The sequence below is a fragment of the Ahaetulla prasina genome, chromosome 8 (genome assembly GCF_028640845.1).
Source record: "Ahaetulla prasina isolate Xishuangbanna chromosome 8, ASM2864084v1, whole genome shotgun sequence".
NCBI lineage: Eukaryota > Metazoa > Chordata > Lepidosauria > Squamata > Colubridae > Ahaetulla > Ahaetulla prasina.
The window spans coordinates 1,220,701-1,227,454 of NC_080546.1; positions in this window are offsets into that span (position 1 = coordinate 1,220,701).

A 6,754-nucleotide genomic window follows, 5' to 3' on the forward strand; every position below is an offset into this window, starting at 1 on the left:
TTGCAACAGCACTGAAAAAATGTGACTAAGGACCGTTTTTCATAGTTACGTGATCAGAAATTCAGACGCTTGGCTACTGGTTCACACTTATGACCGTTGTGTGTGATCCCATTTGAGACCTTCTGAAAAGCGTCATCCATGGGGAAGCTGGGTTCACTTAACAACCGTGTGACTAACTTATCAATGGCAGCGATTCATTTACAGACATTCTGGGCTCCACTGTGGTCGAAAGTTGAGGACTACCTGAGGGGGAAGGAGAAAAGGATAGGCAGAAGGAGAACATAGGAGATGAAAGAGAGACAATACTCAGGGTGGGATAATTAACAGATTGATTAGTTGATTTGTTGATTGTTTGATCAATTATGCGCCATCACTCAGGGTCAGCCCTTAGTGACTACTTGCAGGATACCTCCAGGGTGATCTTCTCCAGCCTGGTCCTTCTGCTCTACCACGACTGTAATCAAGTCCATCCGACTTGTTTTCTCTGTTGAAGACATTTCGCTTCTCATCCAAAAAACTTCTTCAAAAGAAAAGAACCAGAAAGTCCAGTTGCCTCCTGAAAAAAGCACCTTTGGAACAACCTCCGCTTGGTTGCCAGGTCGATGTCTCTCCCCTGACCAAAAGAAAATAAGGACTTCTCCTGTTCTTTCAGCCGGGACTTGAGAAGAAGGCTGGAAGCTTTAAGCCTCTTTGCCCGGCCGTTGAGGGCACGTGGGGTAAACTTTCCGTGGGGGAAACCTCTGAAAACCTGTTGGTTTCCTGAAGGAAGTAGCGGCTTTTCTGGCATTAAATTCTATTAATCTGACAGATGGGAGTTCAGGAACAATCTGCTAACAGAATATTCAATTTAGTGAGGAAGACGGTGTGTGGAAGTCTACTTTGAAGACAAAAGGAAACAAATTGATCCCTGTTATTTGAAGGTCAGCTTGAAATAACGGTGATTAATCATCCTCGTACAACAAATTCCTCAATTATGAAATCCAAATAACATGATGCAATGAGGAAGAACAAGAAGAGGAAGGATGGATGGGAAATGCTTTGAACTGTGGCTATACTTAGAGTCTGCACTTAGAGCAACCTTTCCATTTATACTATTTATGCTACTCATATTACAGGTAGTCCTTGACTTACAACAGTTCACTTAGTGACCATTCAAAGTTGCAACAGCACTGAAAAAATGTGACTAAGGACCGTTTTTCATAGTTACGTGATCAGAAATTCAGACGCTTGGCTACTGGTTCACACTTATGACCGTTGTGTGTGATCCCATTTGAGACCTTCTGAAAAGCGTCATCCATGGGGAAGCTGGGTTCACTTAACAACCGTGTGACTAACTTATCAATGGCAGCGATTCATTTACAGACATTCTGGGCTCCACTGTGGTCGAAAGTTGAGGACTACCTGAGGGGGAAGGAGAAAAGGATAGGCAGAAGGAGAACATAGGAGATGAAAGAGAGACAATACTCAGGGTGGGATAATTAACAGATTGATTAGTTGATTTGTTGATTGTTTGATCAATTATGCGCCATCACTCAGGGTCAGCCCTTAGTGACTACTTGGGTAGGATACCTCCAGGGTGATCTTCTCCAGCCTGGTCCTTCTGCTCTACCACGACTGTAATCAAGTCCATCCGACTTGTTTTCTGGTCTCTTTCCTTTCACCGCAGCCAAAAAAGCCAACGCAACCCTAAGTTGCATTAACAGAGGGATACAACCAAGATCAAGGGAGGTACTAATACCACTCTATACAGCCTTAGTAAGACCACGCCTAGAGTACTGCACCCACAGTTTGTTTTCCAAAGCATCCGAAGGCCAAACAAGGAATAATGGATGGAAACCGATCAAGGAGAGATTTAACTTGGAAATAAGGAGAAATTTCCTGACAGGGAGACCAATCAACCGATGGAAAAAGAAGTTGCCTTCAGAAGTTGTGGGTGCTCAATCTCTGGAGGTTTTTAAAAAGAGCTTGGACAAGCATTTGTCTGAAATTGTATAGCTTGAGCAGGGGTTTGGACTAGATGACCTCCAAGGTCCCTTCCAACTCTGTTAATCTGTTAAATCTTCCCCAGCATTATGGATTACAGTACTCAAGGGAGATGGGTTGACAGCTTGAGCCTTTGTGATTCCTGCGAGAAGTCCGGATTGATTGGTCCAAAGATCCATTTGTTTGTGATCTTGGCGATTCACGGTCACCTCCAATTCTAAAGTTAAAAGTGTCCCCAACACTCAACAATCATTTCCAAAGAGTGTTACAGGGAAAGTGGAGGAAGAGGAGTAGGAGGGGAGAAGGGAGAGGAGGAGGAGGATGGGGGGAGGAGGAGGAAAAAGAGGAGGAGGAGGAAGAGGTGAAGGAAGAGAAGGATGACTATGGGGTCCTTGAAGCGCTCTGAATTTGATTGTGTTCTTGTAGACGTCTCATTACCAAACTTGGTAATATAATCAGTGATGGTTGGAAGTGGGGGGTTTGCTATGATTGTATATATTAATAGTTGCCCTGTCAATGTTGGTGGGAGTGTTCCTGGTAGTTCCTTGATTAGGTTGTTGTTTACTTTGGAATTCTTCGTCTGAATTGTTCTTTGATTGAGGTGTTGCTTGCTTCTTGATTGTTGGTCTAATCTAGTGTTAATCTTGATGTAATTCTCTGCTCATCTGGGTGTTGGTTGCTGGTGAGGAGGTGTCCTCTTCTTTGTTTCCTTTCTGGCTTTTTGAATGGTATGTAGATGATCTCTATGTGCCTGTTGATGGCCAATTTGTCTGTGGGCCAGACTTCCACTTAGCTTGGTCTAGAATGCTCATAGTTTCCCAGTTGAAACTAAGGTGAAGTCTGTCCATCTGTTGTGCAATTATGCAGCTTTCCTCATGTCTTCTGACTGCTGGTTGGTGTCCATGGCTATGATCTGCTAGTTTTCTGCCCCTTTGAAAGAAACAAGTCTCAGACCAAGTCATCCCTGGTTTTCCAGAACAGGGGTCTCCAACCTTGGTCCCTTTAAGACTTGTGGACTTCAACTCCTAGAGTTCCTCAGCCAGCAAAGCTGGCTGAGGAACTCTGGGAGTTGAAGTCCACAAGTCTTAAAGGGACCAAGATTGGAGACCCCTGCTCCAGAAGATAAAGAGGTGGGTGGAGGGAGAAGAACACAGAGGCTTGCAAGGATCTGCAAACATAACCTTGTAGTAAAGTAGTATTGGCCTGCATGACTTTGTTTTCCTATCCTTCAGTACCTCCAAAGCCTCATCTCACCCTCTCCACTTAATCTGCCAATATTTCTTGATTGCTTTTCCCTTTGCTGTTCATGGCCCAACCTAAAAAACAGAAGCAATCAACCTTCTGATATTTAATTGTTCTAAAACTAGTTGCTTTACCTATTGTCATTACTTTGGCTTTCTTACATTTAACTTTGGTCCTATTTTGTCCCTTTCTCCAAGCTGCTAAATTCGGCTTTTTTTAAGTCTAAACGCCCATGAGGATGGCCTTCAGGATTTCTGAAGTTATCCAGCAACCATGTTGCAGTAACAAAATTTGAGGATATTTGGCCAGGGAGTTTTGCCTTCTCATAAAACTTCTGGGAATGGCCCAGAATTCAACTCTTAGCCCTTTTTCTTGAATGCCCTCAAGCCTTATGCTGATAAATCCAAAGGAAGAGAGAAGCGAAAGCTGTTTACTGCACAGCTGCCCAGCATGGGACCTGATAAATCTGCCCCACAATTTATTTGATCTTTGAACTTCTGGGTCCCTCGGAGGCTGACTCTGCAGTCTGCAGAAGTAATCAGGGTTCCTTTAAAGGCTAAGATAGATGGTGGGTTCCCCTAGAGCTGGAATTTATTGCCCTGGATGGAAAAATCACCAAGATTTTAAAATGCCGACTGTTATGTTCAGGCAATGATGAGGCAGGAGACGATACAAGTGACAACAGCTCTTTGGTTTATTGTGATCCCAGCAAAAACCAACAGGCAAAAACCCTCTTTAAATAGTATTTTGGCTGAGGCATCAGCCAATCAGCAACGTGCATTTTTCCCGCCCAAATTTCCCTCCTGAAATTCAAATACATTACACTCCTCCCCTCCCAGAACACATTTCACCATATTTACATAGTTTTTTGCATAACATTTGCATGTTATTTTTCCACGTAGTCATGCAGGTAGACATGGCATCTCCTAACTCTTTCTGACCTGCGCAATTCATTCCCTGGGAGTGAGTCGAGCTGGTCGGAGGGACTGTTTGTTCCTCCCAGCTCCTCCTCTGGGCCATCCGGCCCTGGATTATTGGCAGAGTCGTCCCTGCTGTCCCCTGGAGGAGCCGGTTGGCGTCGCTGGACTTCTTCAGACTCAGCTAAGTCCTCCGATCGCCTCGGGGTTGAGCTAGCTGTTGGTTCAAATATTGTGTAGTCAGGGTCTGGCTGTTTGGTTTCTGGATTGTTTTGCATTCTTTTTCGTAATTGATCTATGTGGCGTCTCCACACTCAGCCATCCCCCATGTCCACTATGTATGACTTTGGTCCCGTCACTCCTACAATTGTTCCCTTAAGCCACGCTGGGCCCTCACTATAGTTATGTGCCCATACCGGGTCACCTGTTGTCATTGTTCTGGTTCTTCCCTTTGTGCTTTGGTACCCATCAGGGGAGTATGTTGGGTTTAACCGATCTAGGGGGCACCGGAGTCTTCTACCCATTAGTAACTCCAATGGGCTGCGGCTGGTGGTCACACAGGGAGTTCTATGTTGGACTGCCAGGAAGGTATCAATTTTGGATTGCCAATCTTCTGGGCTAATTCTAGATAGCGCTTCCTTGGCACTGCGTACGAAACGTTCTGCAAGTCCGTTCGTCGCCGGGTGGAAAGGCGCCGAGAGGACATGTCGGATGCCCTCTTCTGCCAAGTACCCCTCAAACTGGGTGGCTGTGAATTGTGGGCCATTATCGGACACTAGAGTGTCGGGCAACCCGTGTGTCACAAATAGATGCCTCAATACTGTGATTACAGCTTCCGCTGTTGTGGTTTTCATGAGTAAAATTTCTAACCACTTCGAGTAGGCATCTACCACAATTAAGAAGGTCTGCCCATGGAACGGCCCGGCAAAATCTATATGGATCCTGGACCAAGGACCCTGGAGTTTCTCCCAATCCCTTATGGGGGCTGTTGTGGGTAGTGGCCTTGATTCTTGACATGCTTGGCATTTCCCTACCCGGTCGCTAATGTCTTTATCCATTTGTGGCCACCACACATAACTTCTCGCTAGGCTTTTCATCCTCACAATCCCCGGGTGGCCCACATGCAATAGTTCCAACACATGCCCTCGTAATTTCTCCGGAATAACCACTCTATCCCCCCATAACAGACAACCCCCTTGTACCGACAGTTCCGAACGCTTTTTTGTAAATTCTTTGAAACGATCCCCCGATGCAGTGGGCCATTCCCTCTGCACCCAACCGATCACAGTTCTTACGACAATGTCTTTGTAAGATGCCCTAGTCACTTCCGTAGATGTGACTGGGCCAGAGTTCAAAGAGTCAATTAACAAGAAGGGCATCCCTGGGGTCGGGTCTTCGATAGTCTCTGGCAACGGGCATCTACTTAAAGCGTCCGCATGTCCCAAATCCTTGTCCGGTCGGTGAGACAGTTTATACGAATATGCTGCCAGGAAAATAGTCCAACGGGTCAGCCTGGGTGATAATGCAACCGGTGTTGGACGGTCCCCCACCAAGAGTCCCAATAAAGGTCTGTGGTCTGTGACTATTTCAAATTGCCGCCCAAACAGGTACTCGTGGAATTTTTTAACCCCAGAAACTATAGCCAGGGCTTCCCGGTCTAGTTGGCTATAGTTCCTTTCCGCTGCGGACATCGTGCGGGAAAAATATGCGATAGGGGCTTCTGAACCGTTCGGTAACCTGTAGCTGAGGACAGCCCCTACCCCGTAGGGTGATGCATTACAAACTAGTACTAGTGGCAACGTCCCATTGTACTGAATTAGAAGGCTATCGCTAGATAAAAGATTCTTAACGCCTTCAAATGCCTTAGCCTCAACCCTGCCCCAAGTCCAAACAGATTTTTTCGCTAGCAGTTTATGTAGCGGTTCGGCTACCGTTGCCTTATTTCTTAAAAATACCGCATAGAAGTTTACAAGCCCCAAAATTGCTTGTAATTCTGTTTTGTTTTTTGGGGTTGGAGCCTTTCTAATGGCTCACACTTTGCTCTCAGTTGGGTGGATGCCTTCCTTATCTATCCGGTAACCCAAGAATTCTATAGATTCAACTCCTATCTGGCATTTGTTGAGTTTAACCTTAAGCCCCGCAGATCTGAAAATGCCCAAAACCTTCCGTAATTTGACCCCTAATTCTTCCAAGTTTTCTGCTGATACCAGTACATCGTCGAAATATGGAACTACTCCCGGTAGACCTTGTAGGAGTCGTTCCATTAGGTTTTGGAATAACCCGGGGGCTACACTAACTCCAAACTGAAGTTGAGTGCATTTAAAAGCGCCCCGATGTGTGACAATCGTCTGCGCTTCGGCCGTTTCACCGTCAACTGGTAATTGTTGGTAGGCTTGGGCCAGATCGAGTTTGGCAAAAACCTGTCCCTGTCCTAACGAGTGCAACAAGTGTTGCACTACGGGAACGGGGTAAGCACTTTTTTGCAATGCTTTGTTAAGCGTTGCCTTATAGTCAGCGCAAATCCAGACTGATCCGTCCGGTTTGACTGGGGTTACTATTGGTGTCTCCCATTTTGCATGGTCGACGGGGACTAGTATTCCCTGGCTTACTAA